Source organism: Lissotriton vulgaris, chromosome 4_1, assembly GCF_964263255.1.
Source record: "Lissotriton vulgaris chromosome 4_1, aLisVul1.2, whole genome shotgun sequence".
Lineage (NCBI taxonomy): Eukaryota > Metazoa > Chordata > Amphibia > Caudata > Salamandridae > Lissotriton > Lissotriton vulgaris.
The window spans coordinates 1,410,234,287-1,410,258,531 of NC_141691.1; positions in this window are offsets into that span (position 1 = coordinate 1,410,234,287).

A 24,245-nucleotide genomic window follows, 5' to 3' on the forward strand; every position below is an offset into this window, starting at 1 on the left:
TTTGCAGAATTTCTCCTGTCTACATATATTTTCCTTTTCCTTTGTAGACTCAATTCCCTTTCTCTCCAAGCACCCAGATCATTATTTTTTACACCCTTGTCTGCAGCCATCCAAGCAGGACATAAACAAGTGTTAGGAGCTCTACCCTTGAAAAGCTCAAACAGAGTTTTTCCTGTAGTAGAGTGGGGAGAGAAACGATAAGCTGAAATTCTGTTCTGTAACTCCTTTCTCCAGTCCAAATTGTTAACCCTTGCCAACTGAATGCTCTCCTTCAAAGTTTTGTTGAGTCTCTCCAAAGAACCATTTGCCTCAGGATGATACAAAGAAATCTTCTTGTGAATTATGCCACACCTACTGAAATACTCCTCAACTTTCCCTGAACAAAATTGAGGCCCATTGTCAGAAAGAATGGAGTTCGGGAAACTCTCCCGTTTAAACACAGACTCTAAAAAGGAAATAACAGACTCACTTGTAATCTCCCTTAACAAGCTAACCTCAACCCACCTAGAATACAAATCCAATAAAACCAACATAAATGGAGTTTGATGCTCACTATGTAAAGGGCCCACAATATCAACTGCAATTTCATCCCATGGGGACCTAGGCAATCTCCTGCAAACCATTGGAGAAGATCTCGTCCTCAAAACTTTATCACTGGCCTGACAGGAAGAGCAATCCCTAACGGTGCGTTCCACCAACAAATCAATACCAGGCCACCAGAAGTCCATTCGTATACGTTCTTTCGTTTTTGAGATAACCAAGTGCCCCTCATGAGACATGTCCACCAAAACACTCCTGAGATTAACAGGTGGAACTAGCCTAGTACTTCTGATGAGTAAACCATCCACCACTGCCAACTCATCAGCAATCAAAGACCAAGGTTTCTTTAAAGAACGAGACTCTCCACCTTCCAACAACTTAATGACTTCCTTTAAATCTTCATCCTTACTCAGCTCTTCTCTCCACGCATCCTCCTTCACCGCTCCCAAAGTAACGTCACACACCTTTAACTGAGCCTCCAAATCATCATCCAAAGTTTCCTCACCACTCTCTACAACATCCACCAGCCTAGACAAACAATCAGCCGAGACATTAGTTTTTCCTGGAATATACTCAAACTTGAACACAAACTCCTGCAAAGAAATTACCCATCTTCTAATTCTCGCTGAGATTGAGTCTAGCCCCTTCTTTTCAAACACTTCCTTTAGCGGCTTGTGATCAGATCTTACGGTAAAGAAGGAACCCCAAACAAACTTCCTGAATTTATTCAAAGCCCAATATATACCCAGCGCCTCTTTCTCTATGACAGAGTAATTCAACTCCGCCCCCTTCAAGCACCTCGAAGCACAAGCTATTAGGACCTCTTTGTCTCTCCTCACCTGTAACAACAAAGCACCCAGACCCTTACTGCTAGCATCAGTTACAATAAACGTCGGATCCCTTGGAACAAACGCCTGCAAATTTGGTGCATTCCTCAGATCCATCTTCACCTGATCAAACTCTCTGCTACACTCCTCAGACCAATTGAATACAGAACCTTTACACATGATTTTCCTAAGATTAACAGTCTTATCAGCGAAATTTCTGACAAACTTATTATAGAATTCTGCCATCCCCAAAAATGATGACACCTCTTCTTTTGAATATCGCTCCTTCAACTTTTCGATTGTTTCAACAAGATCCTTTTTTGGACAAATGCCCTTCCTTGAAATGTGGTGGTCCAAAAAATCCAGCTCATTGACACCAAACTTGCACTTGCTCTGACGCAGAGTTAATCCAACATCCATCATCTTCTTCAACACCAGGCAAACTCTCTCATCATGTTCTTGCTCATCCTTACTAGAGATAAGAACATCGTCCTGATAACATCTTAATCCCGGTATTCCTTTGAACAGATCTTCCATAATCCTCTGGAATACCGAGGCTGCCGAGACCAGACCAAAGGGCATTCTTAAAAACTTGAATGTGCCCATTGGTGTGATAAAACTAGTAAGCTCTTGACACTCTTCTTTTAGCGGAACCTGGTGATAGGCCGAAGCCATATCCAAGGTGGTAAAATAGCATGCTCCATCTAGTGAAGAAACCAACTCCTCTATGTTTGGCAAAGGGTACTTGTCAACTATGACCTCTTTATTCAAGGCAAGTCAACACACAGCCAAATCTCATTATTAGGCTTCCTCGTGACCACAATTGGTGCGAGCCATTCAGTAGCTTCCACTGGTTGTATGACCCCAGCCGACAACAACTTTTCAATCTCTTTACCTACAGCATCCTTCACACATATTGGAATACGCCTTACTTTAGCAACAACAGGCACAGCACCCACCTTCAGTTTGATGTTGTGATTGTAGCCCTTTATACATCCTAGTTTTTCACTGAACAACTCTTTAAAATTCTTTATGAACTTGTTCTCACCATTGTCTACAGCCTGCACTTGAATAACTGGATGTGCATTAGGATTGCGACTCACACACAATCTTGCCTGATGAGTCCAACTCAACAAGTTGTCACCTCTGTTTACCACATAAATTTTTGCTTCAGCATACCTCCCCTTATATTCAATGCAGTCAAAAAAGTAACCCATTATTTTTATGGGATGTTCCTGATAACCTGTTGGTCTAATATCAGGTTTACACAAAGATTTTTTCTTTCCAAACGCATTTTTTTCCACGCGAATAAATGCTTCTAGGTTCCTTTGACCTAGGCCATTCACTTCCGGTCTTCTGTCTCCTGGGAGTAGCAGTAATTTTAGCGCGGGGACACACTGTCTTGAGTGTAACCAGGCGCTTTAAAAATGGTTTTATTATTATTATTATTATTATTATTGTTCCGTTTGAGCTAGAATCAAGTTTTTTTGTCATTGAAATCTGGAGATTATGTAGCAAATGCGGTAAACTGATAATTATGTGGAAAAGCGCTGCTGCTGCAGAAACTCATAATTCCAGTGGCCCTGGCTTTAAGTGACTCAATAAATGAATGGCTGGTAAGAAGGCTGGTTTCTTTTTTAACCTTTTGCACTACCACCACCCACTTCAATTTCAGGCCCAGTCATGTCAAAGTCAGTATTAAACATTCAGGGGAAGTTGTTTGTGTGAAAGCTGAGTCCATGGGGTGGCTGGTAGAAGGCCAGTAGGGTTGCATTCAGATGCAGAGCCCTAATCCTCTCGATCCTTGGGGCCTCACAGAAATGGTCTAGGAGACAGAGGAAAGGATCGAGATTCATAGATATTGTCAAAGAGAAGGCCCAGAATAGTGAGCACTCTATGCAAATGTTTACAAATAGCCAGAGACCGCTTCTTTAGAGAGATACCCCAAAGAAGGGGACAATTAAGGTTGTTTTTTTTAAAGGGACATTAGTGAAGCTGGTACTGCTGCCAAGTGTGTAAGTGGCCACTGCTGGTTATCATAAAGTAGTAGATGCAGATGCAGAAGGATTTGGGCCCAGGAATTTGGGGGGCCCAGTCCATCACAATAATGACTGTCTACCTTTAAAAAAAGGGGCATCCGAGCGTGTTGTCCTTTCAAGCATAGGACAGAGGTGATGATCCATCATGGGGGGGGGGAAGAGGTAAAAGAGGCAGAGGAGGTAGCCTTCTACTCAGGACTGCAGTTATCATTAGTGCAGCAAGTATAGTTCCATTGGGGTCAAAGAGTGTGAGGGGCTCACAACATCCCAATTATGGGGAGCAGTTTGTTTGGGATATCTGTTTTTGTTTGATACATTTGCGGTTTTATAAGTCTCATGTTTGGTGTGGTTCATAAGCTATAGAAAAAGTATTCCTGAAATCATTTCATAAGCCCCGCTACTCCACGCAGCGATGTCCCTCCCGCTCCCCAATCTTTGCCATAAAGTTTTGGAGGGGGGCCCGACCTCAAAAATTTTGCTTAGGGGGGGCTCAGAGTAAAAAAGTTTGAACACCTCTGGCCTATGGGCAAGGTAGCCTTAAAATAGTGAAACACGAAAATGGTTGTTATTCACTACCAGAGCATGTTACCTGCACTGGTACATGCTCTACCTCTCCCATACACTGCACCCTGCCCAAGGGCCTTCCATAGGGGTGACTAATGTGCACAAAATGTGAAGGGTTGCCCTGGTCAGTGGGGACACTGACCAGGGTGACATGGCAGTTCACAGCCTGCACACATGCACTGCAGAGGCAGGCCTGAGACACCATTTTAGGGCTACTCATGTGGGTGGCACAACCAGTGCTGCAGGCCCACTAATAGCATTTCTATCACCAGCCCTGGCACACTCAGTGCACTTTACTAGGGACTTCTTGGTGATACAAATATGCCAATCATGGATAACCAATCACAATAACAATTTACACAGGGAGCACTTGCACTTTGACACTGATCAGCAGTGGCAAAGTGCCCAAAGCATCTAAACCAGCAAAAACGAAATCCAGCAGAGCATCATAAAATACAGGAGGCATAGGCAAAAAGATAGGGGAAACCACGCCAAAAGATGCCAGGTCAAACATGTGTCTCCTCCAGCTGAAAGTGGGGAGAACTGCCCACCCTCTTGGGAGTTCTCTTTACTAAGGCGGAAGAATCTGGACAGTCCATCAGCGATTGGCGTGTTCTGTACCAGGGCGGTGTTCCACCGTAAAGTCCCTTCCCTGTAGGGAGATAGACCACCTCAACAGTTTTGATGTTCTCACCACTCATCTGCATTAACCATCTGAGGGGCCTGTGGTCTGTCTGAACCCGGAAGTGAGTTCCAAACAGGTAGGGCCTCAGCTTCTTCAGAGCCCAGACCACAGCAAATGCTTCCCTTTCAATTGCAATCCACCTCTGTTCCATGGGTAGTAGCCTCCTACTAATGAAAGCTACAGGTTGGTCTCAGCCCTCGTCATTGATCTGTGAGAGTACTGCTCCCACACCATGCTCTGAAGCTTCTGTCTGCACTACAAACTCACTGGAGAAATCAGGTGCCTTGAGCACCGATGCTGTTCACATGGCAGTTTTCAGGGCATCAAGAGCAGTTTGGCAGGCTTCAGTCCACTTCACTCCGCTGGGCTGCTTCTTTGAAGTCGGCTCTGTCAAGGGGGCAACGATGGTGCCATATTCCTTGACAAACGGTCAGTAATACCCAGTGAGACCTAAAAAGTCTCCCACCTCTGTCTGGGTCTTGGGGGGCTCCCAAGCCAGAATGGTATCAATTTTCACCTGTAGCGGCGCCACCTGTATGCTCCCCACCTGGTGTCCCAAATACACCACAGATCCCTGCCCTATCTGGCCCTTACTGACCTTAATAGTGAGGCCTGCCCTTTGCAGAGCCTTCAACACTTCACAGAGGTGTTGCAAGTGTGTCTCCCACGTGGAACTGAACACAGCAATGTCATCAAGTTATGCGGCGCTGAATTCCTCCAGCCCGGTCAGTACCTGGTTAACCAGTCTCTGGAATGTGGCAGGGGCATTCTTCAACCCAAAGGGCATGACACAGAACTCGAAGTGCCCCTCTGGCGTTGAGAATGCGGACCTCTCTTTGGCCCCCTCAGTTAAGTCAAACGTATTGAGGTACTGGGCAGCTCCCAACCAATCCACAAGCTCATCAGCTCTGGGGATGGGTTGTGCGCCAGTCTTCGTGACCGCATTGAGCCCACGGTAGTCCACACAGAACCGGAGTTCTGAAGTGGCACCGGGTGCAGCAGCTTTTGGAACTAAGACCACTGGGCTAGGCCAGGGGCTGCTGGAGGGCTCAATCACCCCTAGCACCAACATCTTGGAAACCTCCTACTTGATGCTGTCCCTGACCTTGTCAGCTAGCCTGTAAAATTTCTGTTTCGCAGGTAAACTATCTCCAGTGTCCACATCATGGACGCACCAATTGGTGACACCTGGGGTCAGGGAGAAAAGGGAGGCAAACTGACCCAACACTTGGCGACAGTCCCTCTGCTGCTCTGGGGTCAGGCTGGGCGAGAAGACCACACCATCCACTGACCCGCCCTGCTCCTTGACTGCCAGGAGGTCAGGAAGAGGGTCACTTTCCTCTTCCATTCCAGCATCCGTAGCCAGGAGCATTGTCACTTCAGACCTCTCAAAGTGGGGTTTGAGGTGGTTCACATGCAAGACTCCCAGGGCTGCCTGGGAGTCTTCAAGTTAACCAGGTAGGTTACTTCGCTCTTGCGCTCCACCACCTCATATGCCCAGTCCACTTGTCTTGGAGCGCACAAGGCTCCACTAGCGCCATCACCCACACTTTCTGCCCAGGTTGAAATTCGACCAGAGTGGTATTCTGGTTGTACCATCTTTTAATTTCTTCCTGGCTAGCTTCTAGGTTCTCCTGTGCGAGCTTTCTGAAGTGTTGTGTCTGGTTGCAGAAGGCCAGCACATAGCTGAATACATCCTGGGGGGTTTTCCCACGGGATTTCTCGCACCCCTCTTTCACCAGTGTGAGAAGTCCTCTAACAGGGTGGCCATACAGGAGTTCAAAGGGACTGAACCCTAAGTACTTCAGAGTCACCTCCCTGTAGGCAAACAACAGAAATGGTAGAAAGACGTCCCACTTCTGTCTCATGGGCTCCACTAGGCCTATAATCATACCTTTCAGAGTGCGGTGGAACCTTTCAACCAACCCATTTCCTTGTGGGTGGTAAGGAGTGGTGAAACTATAAGTTACCCCTCACTCCTCCCACAGAGATTTCATGTACCTAGAGATGAAGTTGCTACCCTGGTCGGAGACCACCTCTCTGCGGAACCCCACATGGGAAAAGATCCCCATCAATGCACGGCCAACCACGGGGGCTGTGATTGTCCTGAGAGGGACAGCTTCCGGGTACCGGGGGCATGGTCCCCCAAGACCAGGATGAACCTGTTGCCTAAGGCTGTCTTGGGGTCCAGGGGCCCCACAATGTCAATGTCTACCTGCTCGAAAGGGGTGCTCACCACAGGAAAGGGTTGGAGGGGTACCTTGCACTACCCTCTGCTTTTGCCACTGGCCTGACATGTTTGGCAAGATCTACAAAAGGTACCGACGTGCTTCTTCATCTGGGGCCAGTAAAAGTGGATGACAAGCCTTTAGAAGGAAGGTCTTGTCTTGCCCCAGATGTCCTGCGAGATGCACATCATGAGCCAGAAACATTAGGAAGTTCCTGAAGCACTCGGGTACCACCAGCACACGGGCTCAGCGAACTTAGGCTCACTATAAAGCAATTCATCTTCCCAGTAAATGAGATGATTCTTGGACACTCCACCTGCTGCCTGGTCTGCAGCATGTTGCCGCACACCATTGAGGAAAGGGCACTCCTTCTGCGCCTTGCAGAATTCCTCCCTGGAGGGGCCACCTTCTTGCTGCTGCCAATGGGTCAGCTCAGGCAGTTCCCCCAGTTCGGCCACCTGTTCCCCGGTAGGCTCCTGGGCATCCCCCTCAGGTTCTGCTCCTTCCTGGGCCTTGGGAACAGCTGGGGCGGGTTTCCCGTGCCCCCTGCCTCTTCCTCTCCTGGCAGGTCTCTGGGCCACTGTTTCAGGCTCCAGTTCTGCTGAATCACCCTTACTGGCTGCCATAGCCCGCTTGGTCATGCAGATCAACGCAGGCAAACTCAACATCTCCAGATGAGCTTGGTGCTCCACATCCTTCCATGGAGAACTCTCCAGGTCATTACCTAGCAGACAGTCTACAGGCAAGGCTTCACTGACAACTTCAAAGAGACCAGAGACCCCTCTCCACTCACAGGGAACACGTGCCACTTTGCAGAGGCGCACTGAGCTGTCAGCTGCAACTACTGGGAGGAGTACATTGGGAATGACCTGCTCTTCAGACACCCACTGACACCTCACGGATGGGGATAACTTCAGCAGCCAGCTCACCTGCCAGCACGCCTGCACGCCGGTAGCCCCAGCTCCTGGGTGGGGAACGCTGTAGTTTCGCCGCCATCGCTCCAACAACGCGGCTGGAGACTACAGCTCCCAGCGAGCTTTGCGGGCACTTCCTGCCTCCCGCACTCTTCGCGCCTGGAGGCGCTACAAAGCTCAGACGCTCCCTCGGTGGAGTGGGGATAACTTCAGCAGCCAGCTCACCTGCCAGCACGCCTGCACGCCGGTAGCCCCAGCTCCTGGGTGGGGAACGCTGTAGTTTCGCCGCCATCGCTCCAACAACGCGGCTGGAGACTACAGCTCCCAGCGAGCTTTGCGGGCACTTCCTGCCTCCCGCATTCTTCGCGCCTGGAGGCGCTACAAAGCTCAGACGCTCCTCGGTGGAGCGGGGATAACTTCAGCAGCCAGCTCACCTACCAGCACGCCTGCACGCCGGTCGCCCCAGCTCCTGGGTGGGGAACGCTGTAGTTTCGCCGCCATCGCTCCAACAACGCGGCTGGAGACTACAGCTCCTAGCGAGCTTTGCGGGCACTTCCTGCCTCCCGCACTCTTCGCGCCTGGAGGCGCTACAAAGCTCAGACGCTCCCTCGGCGTCGCAGGACGCGCGCGGGCGATGCCGGGCTGAGCCCGGGCAGGGGGCGGGCCGTCTGTGGCCGTCAGTGGTCTGCAGTGGTCGGGCAGGCCACCTCTCTAACAACGACATCGTCATTGTGGTGAGTCCAATTCATTTACCATGGAGTCTGCAGATAGAGTTGCTACACAGGATGATTTTCCATTCCCCCCTCCAACATTTGAGTCCCTACTTGAAAATGCACTTAACTTGGTCACTAACGAAATAGCCGATACTGAAAGAAGAATGTCTTTGAGCTGTACCAACAATATTACACAGCCAATATCACTGTCAACTAGCCCAAGAATTCCATTATCACCAGCTGTTGTAATTACAAAACCGGTATTGGTATCCACACTCCCCGTACCCCTGTTAACAGAAGTTGCCTCCACTATTACAATTGCCTCCCAGGAAGATGTTAATATTACTGGAACCATGGAAGCCAACAATAAACAGGGAGGGGAAAAACGCAAAAGAGGTACCGCCAAGCCAAGTGCTAATATAAGAGCCAGCCCACGCCACAGAGCTTGTGGAATAAACAAAAATCTTCTGGGGCACAAACTATTCATATTGACGATAAAGACTCATTGGATGCGGATGACATTCCCACCGCAACCACTAGTAACTCAAGTGGGAACTCTAACACGATATGGACACAAACCACACTAATGGGAGATAACTATAGTCTCTCTAAACAAAATGGAAATCTTATAGAAACTATAGTTGACACTATTTGTAATCGACTAGAGAAGCAAATGATCAAACAGTTTAATAACGTTTTTAAAAGACTTGACAGATTAGAAAACCTGGTTAAAAACGAAGAAGTAAAAAGAAAGGGGACTGTAACCCTGGATCAAATTAGAGCTGATCGTTTGCTAAAAGAACTTAAGTCTGTAAGCAACACTCTGTCACAGGAAAAGCAGGAAGCTTCCACTTCACTGGGTGGGGGCCCCAGCAACCCTGGATTATTATTACCGCCTATTGTACCACCAACAATTCAACCCCGACTTGTCAATGGCGGGAAGAACTCGGCGAAATCCAACTTACCTTCCAAATCTGCACCCAGGCCCGCACCTCGAAAAGCAGCCCCCCCCGTTACCACTAACGTAAATAACATCAACCACAATAACGGTTCTACCCAACCGACAACAGCAGTAAGGTCAACAGCAGATAACATCAAAGGCACTGGGCAATCTGGGAAAGGCAGGCCATTTAAACATCAAGGGCCTGCCCTACATCTCCCACCGGATGCTTGCCCTTTTGTCCTGGTCCTTGCAGGTGTACCACCGCTGAGGGAGGAACAGGGGGAATCGTGGGTACAATTGTGAAATAAATGTATAGACTGGCTAACCAAGAACAAAGGTGTCGGATATGATATCTCGAGAGAGATTCTATCGGCTCGCAGGGTGTCTTGGGTTGGGCCTCTATTCAAAGACAAGGAAGGTGACTGCATAGTTCTCAATTTTAAAAATCCTGGTACTGTAAGATATCTACTCAACAGAAATAATAATTGCTCTGCTATTTCCACTGTTGCAACCATCTTACCTCTGAGTTATTTTTGCAGACCACCCCAATGCAATTTCGGTCACCTTCAATGCAATTTCAGCCACCTCCTATGCAATTTCAGCCAGCTCCATTTCCACTCAAGATGTTTAACAGATTTGCACCCTTATCGGATTTGGACATGCTAGACTGACCATCAGTGATTTGACGTAAATAATTAATTTACTCTCTTAATTTCTATGCAGGTAAGTACTTAATCAATAATAACTCAGATCGGAAAGAAAAAACCAGAGTCCGTGGTGTTAGAGTTTCTAAGGGTTTTATTCCTCAAAAAGGAATGGTCATGACCAGGATATCGGATTCTGACCACCACAGGGGTGTCAGAAGGGATAGAGGAATAGAGCGCGCTACATTTTATTGACAATACATAGCTTATATACTTAATTCATTTCATAAGAAACAGTGTAGGAGGCGTAACAGTTGAGAGAAGACAAGATAACAGTATACACGTGGTACTAGTACGTAATCAAGAGGCGTGAACTGGAGGTGTGTGCTAGAAAACATCACTGATAGGTGACGCGGGTGGGTGGCATCAAGCAGAAATGTGGCAATGTCAGCAGAAATCGGAAGCTTAGATGCGCGCGCAGCTGCATGACGTGTGATTGGAGGGGTGCAGGGGACTTGACATTTACACTGACGGAAAGAGACAGAAGTCTGGCATGTCAGATCAACTTGTACTTCTATCATATCTGATATCTGATGTTTAGGAACCATATTATCTGGGCGGAAAGGTCTCTAGGGCAGAAGCTATTCTATGCTAACTGAGGATGCGTGTATAAGCGCCTAAGTGTCTACATGAGAAGCGTGGGGGGCTCGGGGCCTTCCATGGAAGCATGGTAACAGAAGCTATGAATTACTTGCACTGAGACAGGTCGGCCTTTTGGCTCTGCAGCTGGGGAGGATGTTTACTGAAGCTGGTAGGCAGGAATGCATTTTCAGAGAGCGGAACAGATAACTCGAAGGTTATAGTCAGTCTTGGCAGAAAGCAGGCTGAACTGAGCGCAAGGGGCCGCGCTGGAAGTAAGTCAAAGTTCACGGGTACAGAAGCAGCCTGGGCTGAGGCTGTCAGAGTCAGAAGCCAGAAAAGAGGCTCGATGGCAGAAATTCAGGGCCTACTTTGCCAGAGCAGGAAAAACATGTAAAGTACACTACAAAAAGACGTTGGCATAGCATACTTAGGAACGGACTATTTAACCCATTCAGGGTGGGTCTGAAAGAGGACAAGTTAACGTTGGACGCAAATATATTTGCGTCTTCATAGATGGCACAGGAGGGAAGTTACATGCACTTTAAGCTGGTACATGGAGTCGGTGGGGTACGCGCTAGGGAACACAACTTGACCATAAAATTTTATATTTCCTCATTCCCTCCTTGTTCCCTACGGACCCTTCATGATATATCGATCCTCATGAATTGATCAGTTTGTTCTTGTAACATCATTTGTTCTTCTTTCTTTCTTTTACGTTTTGAGAAAAAACTGGAATGTTCAATACAAGAGGTGGCACATAGTCCACAAATCGCTGGCCCACACTGCAGGCACAGGCAGCAACTGAATACTAGGACTAGGCCAATGCCTAGGAAGGATAGGATCTTCCATCCCCAAGCGGTTAACGTTGTCCAGAACCAACCGGACCAAGTCCAGGTGCCTGGATCCTGATGTATCTGATTTGCAATTTTATGGAGACGTGTAATAGCTTGATATACAGATGGGGCGTTTTGTGGTATGAAAACACAGCAACTTGACCCGATGACCTTACAAGCTCCGCCTCTATCTGCCAAGATGACGTCAATAACAAGACGGTTCTGAAGGACAACAACCCGCATGGCGGACTGCTCTTCTGTTAAGTTACCTAAGGCGGAGGCAGTTTCATTCACTACTGCTTCAAGTGTTCTAGTTAATCTACGTATTAATTTACTATTCTGGACAGGTCCTAAAAAGAAAAAGAATCCTTTATTAAAATCGGTGTACTGTTCCCATGCCGTTTCTGTGTAGTCGACAAGTGGAATATCTCTTCTGGGTCTATTCTTTACTAGATTGGTATTCCTATGGTAATCAGGGGGAGCTAGGAAAACAGGTGGCAGAAGGAATGCAATGTAACAGGTACCATCCCAATCCGGAGGTAGACGTATGTATGCGGTATGACCACAAACAAAGTAGGAATGACTGATAGGATAGCTTTAAAGGACGATTTTCCATGATCGCTGAATTCGACCACAGTAGTGCATTTACTACGACCTAAGTGTACTGAACCTTTCTTCCTGATACATAATTCACCAGTAACTGGCAGTACTGACATAGTCGGTATAACAGGTGCGGCTTCGGATTCAACAGTAAGAATCATAAGGCTAATTGTATAGTTACCTAATCCATACACTTCATTTTCTAGATCAGTTCCTATTCTCGTGGGGAGTCCCTTCTTATCAGGGTAACAGACGTCGAGCAGGACCAAGTTCAGGTTTCCCCAAACCCAGCCCCCATCGAAAACAGCAATATCAGGATCTAAGGAATTAATTATTTTAAACCATGCACCGCAGGAGCCATTGTGAGTGAACGGGTACGGAAAGAGGGGCAGAGCTCCCTTGTAATTCTGGAAGGGAGGGAGTCGGCCACATATCCAGCAGTCTGTAGCATTGTTAGTTTGATGGGAATGATGTAGCATACTAATGAATGTATTGTTGCGCAGCGCAAGTCTGTAGGAGAGTTCATGTGGAGGTAACTTGCTAAAAGTGTGTTCAGCAGAGACATTGTAGGCAGATTGTTCACGCTTGAAAATAGGGTAGTAGATAGGTAAAAGGATGCTCGCAACAATAATTAAAATACTCAGAATAAACATGATTAATAGTGTCACTATACAGTGACTACGCAGTGATTTACAATATGTACGTTTCTTATATTCTCTCTCTCTATCTCTATCTCGATCTAGGGGATACATGTCAGAAACTATTTAACCGATTCACCTAGGGGAGGACTTAAACAATTAAACTGTCTGACTTGCTAGATCGGAGTTTCATGCGATACTCTTCTTGGGGAGTCTTTTCTCGTTCAGATTCTGTAAAGTCTTTAGGCTCAACACAGTCTTTGGTGGGGGTGGACGAGTCTCGATCAGGTTTCAGTCCAGAAAATTTTTTCACATGACTCGTGTGAACCCACCCCTTTCTCCCTTCGATCTTCACGGCGGTCCTCGTGGTGAGAAGGACGGTCTTCGGTTGTTTCCAGCGGGGCTCCAACGGACTCTTTCTATCAAAATTGCGCACTAGGACGAGGTCCCCAGGACGGACGTCATGCGGCTTTACATCAGTGTTGTCAGGGAAGGCTGCGGCAACCTGTGAACGACATGATTGGAGTGCAGACATCAAGGAGGCAAGGTAATCTGTCAACATATTGCAATCAACATCAGTAATCTTTTTCGGAATGGGCGTCCCCCACATATTCGGTGGTCTGCCAAAGACCACCTCGTACGGGGATAGCCCTGATCTCGAATGGGCAACCATTCTCATGTAGAATAGTGCCACTGGCAGGGCGACTATCCAGTCGACCCCTTTCTCCTGACATATTTTGGCAAGGCGGATCTTTAGTGTCTGGTTATGCCTCTCTACAAGGCCTGCGGCTTCGGGATGTCGGACACAATGGAATTTCCACTGGTATCCCAGTAATAAAGAAACTTCTTTCATTAATGCAGATGAGAATGGCTGACCGTTATCTGAGTACACGACACGAGGCAAGCCGTATCGTGGGAAGAATTCACGAACCAGCTGCTTGGCAGTGGTCGGAGCAGTGTAATCTGGGACTGGGTATGCTTCGGTCCAGCGGGACAGAGCACAAACAACTACGAGAACATATTTAAATCCTCGACAACGGTCCATCTGGATATAATCCATCTGGAGGACTTCAAAAGGGTGATCGGGAGGATGAAATCCACCTTGCTCTACAGGGACGCTTTTACCTGGATTGAACTGACAACAGATCATGCAAGTACGCACTTTCTGTTTCGCTGCTGCTCGTAAGTGTTTATTATTCCAAAGATTTTGTAAACTGTCTAACATCGCTTTCTCTCCTAGATGTGCTGGACTATGTGCTGTATTTATCATGACTTGAACCATAGAGTCAGGGAGGAACCATATAGATTTTCCCTTCGTCATCCAACCTTGATCTGTCTGGATCCCTCCTAGTTCAATCCATTTCTTTATTTCTTCTGGAGTAGCGTGTGTCTGAATATCAATAACATCTAGTGCGGGATCCCTGACTGTCATGCAATTTGTCGGTCCTATTGTCTTTGTTGTGTCAGTTGTCTGAGTGTGAGTCAATGCTGTATGTTTCGCTGTCTGGTCTGCCAGGTCGTTACCCTGGGAAACAGAATCTGTGACTTTAGTATGTGCTTTACACTTCATAACGGATATTCCTGAAGGCAGATGTATTGCTTCTAACAGTGCTTGAATGAGGGGACCATGTTGGATCTTGGCACCGTGAGAGGTCAGAAAACCTCGTTCTTGCCATAACATGCCGAAGTCGTGTATAACTCCGAACGCATAACGGGAATCAGTGTATATGTTGACATTTCTGTTCTTGGCTAGAATACAGGCTCGGGTCAGAGCGATGAGCTCTGCCGCTTGAGCAGACAGTGTATCAATACGATGTGTTTCTTTAACTTCAGTTTCAGTGGTCACTGCATACGCGGCCACTAACTCTCCTGTGCTTGTTCTTAAACATGAACCATCCACGTAAAGTGTCAGGTCTGGATTTGTCAATGGAACATCTGTTAAGTCTCGTCGGGGCTTTGTTACTGCATTAATGATCTCTATGCAATCATGCGGAGCTAGATCTGTCATAATGGTAGGTAACAGTGTTGCTGGGTTCAGGATACTGCAGCGTCTGATTTCTATGTGTGGCTGGAATAGTGTCAATTCGTAACCTGTCAGTCGTGCTATAGTCAAGTGTTGAGTCTGGGTTCTGTTTAAAAGAACCTCTACAGAGTGTGGAACTTGTACTGTTAACTGATGGCCTAAAACAATTGAATCGCTCTGTCTTATTGCTAACGCTGTTGCTGCTACTGACTTTAAGCACGCAGGGAGTGCCTGGGCTACTGAATCCAATGTACTTGAAAAATAAGCGCAAGGCTTATGTGAACCTGCTTGATCTTGAGTGAGGACAGACAATGCTGTACCATCACGTTTTGTAACAAAAAGTGTAAACGGTTTGCTGTAACATGGTGTCGCTAAAACTGGTGCTTGGCATAATGCTTTCTTTAATTCCTGAAAGGCTTGTGTGTGTTCCTGAGTCCAAGGGAGGACAGTCGAAGTTGCTGCCTCCTGCGTCGTTAACTGGATGAGTGGTTTAGCTAGAAATGCATATTGAGGAATCCATTGTCTGCAGTACGAGGTGAGGCCTATGAAGGCCCGCACTTCCTTTTGTGTCTGGGGTCGTGGCATATGTACAATTAACTGAATGCGATCGGGAGTGAGCTGTCTCCCCACTTTGGACAGCAAGTGACCCAAGTACACAACTTGCTGAACACAGAATTGCAGCTTCGAAGGGGACACCTTGTGTCCCTTGTCTGCCAGAAAATGTAAAACTGTCAGTGATGCTTGTTCACATTCGGGCTCACTTCGTGCGGTGATCAGTAGATCATCGACGTATTGCAGTAAAGCGGTGTTAACTGGCATTTGAATACAATCTAGTTGTCTTTTCAGTGCTTGACTATAGATGCTGGGGCTTTCTGTGAATCCTTGAGGTGCGCGGGAAAATTTGAAGCTTCGTCCATTTAAACTGAATCCGAAGAGATATTGGCTCTCCGGATCAATAGGTACACTGAAGAAAGCGTTCTTGAGATCAATTACAGTAAAGAACGTTGCTTCCGAATCAATAGCAGTCAATAGGGAAGAGATATCGGGGACCACAGGGTACTGTGGTACAATACATTTATTCAATTCTCGAAGATCAATCACCAGCCGATATACTGGCGGTGCATTGGGGTCTGTACGTTTAAGAATTGGAATGATGGGAGAATTACAGATATTGGAGTCGGTCTCTACGACCACTCCCTGGGCAATAAGCTCTTCAATGATTTTCAGTAAAGCCACTACAGCATCGGGTGGTAACTTGTATTGTCTGATTCTGGGTAGAACAATTCCTGTCTTGAGTGTAACACGGTATGGAGTGATATGCATACAACCTACGTCAGCTGGGCCTTTTGCCCATAGGTGATCTGGTACATTTTTCAATCTGACATCAAAATCTCGTAAAACATAATGACCCTTGAAATCCCGTAGAAAGAGTCTAACTCCCTCCGGGGAACAGCATATTATAGCTCCTAGAGCCTTCAGAGTTTTAATTCCTAACAAGTTTTCTGGGCATGAGTTCGTAAGTAATAAATCTGTAACTCGTGATAATGGACCCACAGCCAAGGGTACTGGTTCCGATACTTCATTTACAATAGGCTGTCCTGAAAAACCAAGGGAAACGTTCTGTGAGCCTGAGAGGGGTGCCCCTGGAACTTCATTATGACTGATTGTGGTGCGGCTTGCCCCTGTGTCAATTAAAAACTTTCTGTCTTTTCCCAATACGTGACTGTGTACATAAGGACCTTCTTGATCTACAGGAATTTCAATAAGAGGCAAACCACCTTCCCTCTCTAGGCTGTTTCATGTATATCGGGGGTAATCTGGATATGCAGACTGGGCATACTGGTGCATCTGTTGCGAAACTTGCTGAGTCGCGGCAATGGGCTGTGGCCCTGTTACTGTCTGTGCTGTATGAGATGGAGCATGCATAGGCTGTGTATTCTGCATTGGCTGTACATTTTGTGAGGTCTGTTGCTGGACCTGATCTTGTCTAGGCGGATGCGGTCTTTCTTTAGTTTTACCTGTTGCTATGTTATGTTTCAGGACTGGGCATTCATGTACATAGTGACCTGGCTGTTTACAGTAATTACATGTCCCTTTAACGGAAACTGTAGTGTGACTTGTCTGGGTCCCACCTTTTCTCTGACCGTCGGCTGGGACCGTCTGAGCTACTAACATTTTCATCTTGGTGTCTTTCATACGTTTCTGTTCTTGATCTTGTTCTTCTCTAATTCTGTTCTGATGATATTGTAACATTTGTAACATCTGGGATGGCGTATTTGCCTGCCAAGTACTTTCAACCTTGTACACTCTATTTTTAACTAATGGTAGGGAATTCTCGACTAGTTTTGATACAAAAAGGTGTGGATATGATTCGCTACTTGGTTGTAGGCCACTATTTATAATGAAACATTTCTCGAATCTTGAATAGAAGTCACTAGTATCTTCATCATGTTTCTGTTTACAGGACGAGATTGCGTCCCAATCTTCCTTTCTAGTTGTCAATAATCTTGGCAGGACCTGTACTATTAATCCGGGTAATGCTTTAGTCTTGTCCCCAAGGCCTACTCCGGGGACCCGTTTGCTTTCCTCATCTTCTATTTCTGCCCATGCTATCTTTGTGTCCCCCACCTCCCATTCTTTTTCCTTTAATTTCTCGTAAATGCCCGTGGGCAACAGCACTTTCAACATTTTCATGATATCATCATACGTGTAATCCCCCATTAACAACATGTCTTTAAGTTCTCTGTGAAAACCTGCAGGGTCTTTATCATGACACGGAACTAGTTTCTTCATTTCTAACAGTTCTAACTTAGTCAGTGGCGTGTGTACATATACACGTTTCAAGGCATGGTCCGCACCCATAACTGGGTGTACTTCTCGTAAGGGGTTCTGGCTTTCAATGCCACTTCCGCATTGCATGTGGTACATTTTCCTTTCTGGAGGCGGGGCGGGAACATATTCAGAACTTACGAAAGTGTTATATTTATGTCGTTGTTCTAGAATTATTTGTATTAACTTGGTACTGAAACCTCTCCATCTATCCATGAGTAGTGCTTCTAATGTTTCGTGTAAGGGACCTGGATCGGAATGTTTATTTCTGTATTTCGTGAGGAGGTGCTGAATCATGTATACACCTGCTAATTTCTGTTCGTCTGGGGAAAGGTTCAGAAATGTCTGAGCTAAAGTCTCATCATTATATATGTCCGGATTTTCAGCCCATAATATGGCTGACCGGGCTAGTTCTTGTTCATCCATTGAATTGAGTACGTGGTACCCCATTCTTTCTCGTAGTCTTTTATCAGTCTCCTGGAACTGGTGTTCAGATGAATTCGGGTTTGTTAAAGCAGAGAGAAAAACTCTCTTGTTTTCCGGACGGATGCCCTTCCTAAGGTAAGTTCCCTTACCTACATACGCTATAGTATCTGGAGTCCTTTCTGGTTCTTCAGGTTCTTCTTCCTCCTCGGAGGAAGCTTTTTCTTTCTGGTGTGCTGTTATCACTGCTTTTCTAATTTTCTTGTACATACTGGCTATGCAAGCCCCCTTGTCATGTTTTCCATCGGCTATATTTTGACCCCACTTGTTTAGTGCATCTAATTCACTTTGATCTGTTCCAGGCCTGTCTCGTTCTCTTATTAGGCAATTTATAAAAAATCGTAGTATTTGTGCTTGAATGTCAACTTTCTGTTTCTCCATGGCATCCTTGATACTGTCAGGGTCTTTCCCTGTCTGAACAAACTCATATATTCTATCTAGACGGTCCTTCATTCCTACATAGCATAGCAAGATATCAGTAGCAGATCTCAACCGTAGTGATGCCAATATCATTAGATCATTTTTACCGGGTACTGGATCATATCTGCAAACGGAAAGGTTTTCTTTAAATGCGTCAAGTCGGGGTGACCTGAACGTGAGAGGACTCTGCATATCCCTGAGATTGAATCTGTGTGTTAATGGCGGGGTCCGTAGACCCGCGGTCGCACCTCCTGAAGCGGATGCTTGGGCATTATCTCCCTGTGGAGTCTGTACCTGAACTTGAATTTGTCGTTTGGTAGGATCAGGTAGATGTGGTTTCGGTAGGTCAGTTTTCGGTATGGGAAGTGGCGGAGCTGGCGGAGCGGGGGAGGTCTGTCGCGGTACTGTCGGGACATGATCCGGGGGCGGGGTGCCACCCCCGTCCCTGTCATTGGGCAAGGCACGAACAGGCAGATTGGTGTAAGCCGGTGCTACATCCTCTAGATAAGAATTTAGGAATATGTCTTTAGTAGCCTTATGCATTACTTTAGTTGGAACTAATGGTGGCGGTAAGTTTTTCGGTATTTCTGATAGGGCCTCAGGTGTACCCTCGGCCGCGAGATACATACCATTTACGAGATTGTTTCGGGCACGGTCTATTTGTTCTGTTTTTACTCGGATCCCTTCAGTAACTAACTCGTTTTCTTGAGCCTTTTCTGATTCTTTAAGTCTGTCTTCTCTACGGAGTGCTTTCTCAGCACGCTTATGTGATTCCTTACGCCAAAATTCTATGGCGTCTTTCTGTGATTGTCTAGCTTTCTTTTTCCATAATGCTTCTTCTACCTTCATGATGCACTCGGCATCCCATGTTCCGGTAACAGGCCATCTGTGTCTTTCGTCTAGGTGTTTAGTATAATCGGCCCATAAGTCTAGATACAATATGGCATCTATGCCATGTTTATGATACATAAAGTTACCTGGAGTGTCCCTAGGGGGAATAGGAATTTCTTCCTCCAGTATTCCTTTCCTAGTTCCTAACTGCTTTAACTTGTTAAAAAACGGCATCTTGTTTACTTGTTTACTGAATACTCAATCCTTACTCCTTAATGCTGATTACAGCTACTTTATACGAGAAACACAATAATGCACATTAAACGGTCACATTCATACCACGACATTAATCACATGAAAAGACATTTGAGACATAGATGACTACCCCCTATACTGGATGTACTGCTCAACAGTACAGATACACTGGTGTAACAGTGCAGAAATTCAGAATACTAGATATACTGCTAAACAGTACAGATACACTGCCTAAAAACAGTGCAGACCGGACTTGTGTACCCAAACCCGTCTAGATACGTCCCAGCAATGGTACTCACCGGGAAGCACGGAAACAGAAGGCCTCGGAAAACTCGACTGGACTGGACTCGACTCGGCTCGACTTCGGGAAACTTCGGAAAACTTCGGAAAACTTCGGAAACCTGGTGGGCCTCTTGACACCTCGGACCTTGCTTCTTTCGGCTAGGCTCTGGTCGGGATCCTCCGCACTCCTCACCGCCTCGTCTGGGCACTGATCGCAGTCTTCGTCACCTCCGTGGGTCAGAGGGAGATGCAGGAAATCCTGCCGGTACGCGTTGGTTCCATCTAACTGATGGCAGGGGACAGAGCTTGCAATGCGCCAACCGGCGCGTGAGGTGGGGGAGGGGTCCCTATTCGGGCGCCAAAATGACGTAAATAATTAATTTACTCTCTTAATTTCTATGCAGGTAAGTACTTAATCAATAATAACTCAGATCGGAAAGAAAAAACCAGAGTCCGTGGTGTTAGAGTTTCTAAGGGTTTTATTCCTCAAAAAGGAATGGTCATGACCAGGATATCGGATTCTGACCACCACAGGGGTGTCAGAAGGGATAGAGGAATAGAGCGCGCTACATTTTATTGACAATACATAGCTTATATACTTAATTCATTTCATAAGAAACAGTGTAGGAGGCGTAACAGTTGAGAGAAGACAAGATAACAGTATACACGTGGTACTAGTACGTAATCAAGAGGCGTGAACTGGAGGTGTGTGCTAGAAAACGTCACTGATAGGTGACGCGGGTGGGTGGCATCAAGCAGAAATGTGGCAATGTCAGCAGAAATCGGAAGCTTAGATGCGCGCGCAGCTGCATGACGTGTGATTGGAGGGGTGCAGGGGACTTGACATTTACACTGACGGAAAGAGACAGAAGTCTGGCATGTCAGATCAACTTGTACTTCTATCATATCTGATATCTGATGTTTAGGAACCATATTATCTGGGCGGAAAGGTCTCTAGGGCAGAAGCTATTCTATGCTAACTGAGGATGCGTGTATAAGCGCCTAAGTGTCTACATGAGAAGCGTGGGGGGCTCGGGGCCTTCCATGGAAGCATGGTAACAGAAGCTATGAATTACTTGCACTGAGACAGGTCGGCCTTTTGGCGGCTCTGCAGCTGGGGAGGATGTTTACTGAAGCTGGTAGGCAGGAATGCATTTTCAGAGAGCGGAACAGATAACTCGAAGGTTATAGTCAGTCTTGGCAGAAAGCAGGCTGAACTGAGCGCAAGGGGCCGCGCTGGAAGTAAGTCAAAGTTCACGGGTACAGAAGCAGCCTGGGCTGAGGCTGTCAGAGTCAGAAGCCAGAAAAGAGGCTCGATGGCAGAAATTCAGGGCCTACTTTGCCAGAGCAGGAAAAACATGAAAAGTACACTACAAAAAGACGTTGGCATAGCATACTTAGGAACGGACTATTTAACCCATTCAGGGTGGGTCTGAAAGAGGACAAGTTAACGTTGGACGCAAATATATTTGCGTCTTCATAGATGGCACAGGAGGGAAGTTACATGCACTTTAAGCTGGTACATGGAGTCGGTGGGGTACGCGCTAGGGAACACAACTTGACCATAAAATTTTATATTTCCTCAGATTAACCCAGTTGAACTATCTTTGGTACCCATTTCTGAACTCCAGGAAGTTCTCCAACTCCCACCGCGAACTGAAGCCAGTCAAAAATCTCCAAACCAAAGAATGACTGTCCAGGATTCCGAACTATCCCTCGTAAACTGGAATATAGCGGGTCTTAATTCTAAACTGAAAATTAAAGAATGGTCAGATTGGGTTAATGTCAACTGTGACATACTGATGTTACAAGAGACTTTGTGCACAACTATGCCTACAATGGAGGGATTCAGCTGCTATAATTTAATGGCATCCCCTTCACCCATGGGTCGCCCTAGTGGGGGCCTATCCATTTGGACCAAAATAAAAACCGGGGTACAAACTAAATTGATCCCTACACAGGGTAAATGTTTTATGGCTATGAAATATACTAACAGGATGAAACTATGTATAATTAATTTTTATAATAATGATTTTGTTACTCGCCCTAATAATTTTTTTTCGATATTATTTAATTTTATTGATGAAATTATGGAGGGGCAGAAGCATGGGTCCTTTGATGGTATCTGCATTGGAGGAGATTTTAATGCCCATATGTACCGCAATAGCCCACCGTGTAGAAATGGAGAGGAGTTGAAAGACCATTTAGCCTCCCATGACCTATTGAATGCTATGGAAATTGTAGGGACAAGTGCAAGCAATATATTGACACCTACATATATTGGCCAGGGCTGTGCTTCCACAATAGACTACATGTTTATCTCTCCATCACTAAGCGACATAATTTTAAAAGCAGAAGTCATCTGTTCCGCATATAGTGATCACTATCCACTTAGAATATACTTAAAAAATCTGCAGTTCTCAAAGGATGCATCGAGAGTAGAGATTGGGGCACAAAATCTGGCATTATCCACTGATAGATTAAGATTGATATGGAAAGGGGTGGACAATAAAGATATTTTAGCCAGAGTCATCAATAAACACCCAACACTAGTTGAGATCTGTCTGTCGCCCAACAGCCCAGGCCATGATGTGGTTGTTGCCTTCAGTAACCTTTGCGGGCCTATCAAAAGAGAATCTTCTAAGCCAGCCAGGCCAAATAAAGATCATGGCCCCTGCTGGTTTGATTCTTCATGCTCTAAGGCTAACAGGGACCTGAGGGCGGCCCTAAAAACCAATCCAAGGGACGCCCTACTTGTGAGAGACCTAAGATCAAAATATAAAACCACGTTACGCATCCGATCTGAGGCCCTTGTGATTGATCATTCGGAATCTCTTACCCGTACTGCTACATTAAAAGATACGACGGGTTTTTGGAGAGAGGTTAAGTCTCTCAGATCCTTTGGTTCAAACATCAAACCAATCAATTGTAATATAACTGGTGAGGCGTGGGTGGAACATTTCTCCAAAATTTATGCTACATCTGGCCTTTCCCCAGATACTGTCCCCCTACCTAATACTGCCGGATCACTGAACATCTTACTATCCGAGGTCGAAGACGCTATAGTTGAGAGCGCCAGTAATAAAGCCCCCGGCCCGGATGGTCTCTCAATTGATCAGATCAAATCCGAAATTAATTTTTGGGCCCCTTTATTATGCAATTTATTTAATAACTTATCAGACAGTTCAATTCCTGAATCATGGTCGAATAGTGTTATCGTACCGATATTTAAAAAAGGTGATAGGATGGACCCTGCCTGTTACCGCCCGATTTCACTGATCGATAACACGCTAAAGGTCCTTGGAAGGGTAATTTTTAAAAGGATTAGGAATTGGGCTGAGGATAATAATGTTTTACATTGCAGTCAATTAGGCTTTAGAAGTCATGTGGGCACCATTGAACAATGTCTAAATTTGAATTTGATCATGGCCAAGTATATTACTGTAAAAAAGTCCCCGCTTTATCTGGGATTCATGGATTTGAGTTCTGCATTTAATTTTGTTAACCGTTCTAGTTTGTGGTCACTTTTGCTTACTTATGGTTTGGATGATTCTCTGGTATATTTTCTTTCTTTTTTACATAGGGATCTAAAGGCCAGAGTACGTATTAATAATGAGGGTGAAGTCTCCAATGACATTTTTATTAGCAGAGGAGTTAGACAGGGCTGCGTACTCGCCCCACTGCTTTTTATTTTATATATCAACGGGTTGAGCAGCACCTTGAGCAAGATCACTAAGGATGTACCAATCATAAATGGCTCCCCCATTACTGCCCTGCTATATGCGGATGACGCAGTATTAATGGGACGTACAACTAATGCTCTACGTATTTTAATCACTGGGTTTGTTGCTTTTATGTCTGATTTGGGTTTAAACACTAATTTTAAAAAATCATTTATTATGAACTGTGGACCTAAAAAATATAACATCACCTCAATTAAATCAGGTGACAACACTTTAAAATTCACCAGCACTTTCCCTTATCTAGGGCTGTTATTCTCTAACACAGACTCATGGCAGCCACATGCAGCCTATGCGAGAAATAAAATTGGCAAGTCAATTAATTCAATTTTATCTCTCCGGCAACCCAAACAGGCTGATGTCATCACCCCTCTGCTAAACATTTATCGCACTCAATGTCAACCAACGGGGACTTATGGAGCAGAAGTGTGGGGTTACTGTAATAGCACGCCTGTCCAGTTAGAGGAAAATAGATTTTGTAGGAGGGTGCTGGGGGGAGTCCCTTGTGCCCCTACATTTATCTGTCACAATGAGCTTAAGTTGACATATATTGAGGATTTTATTAGATCTAG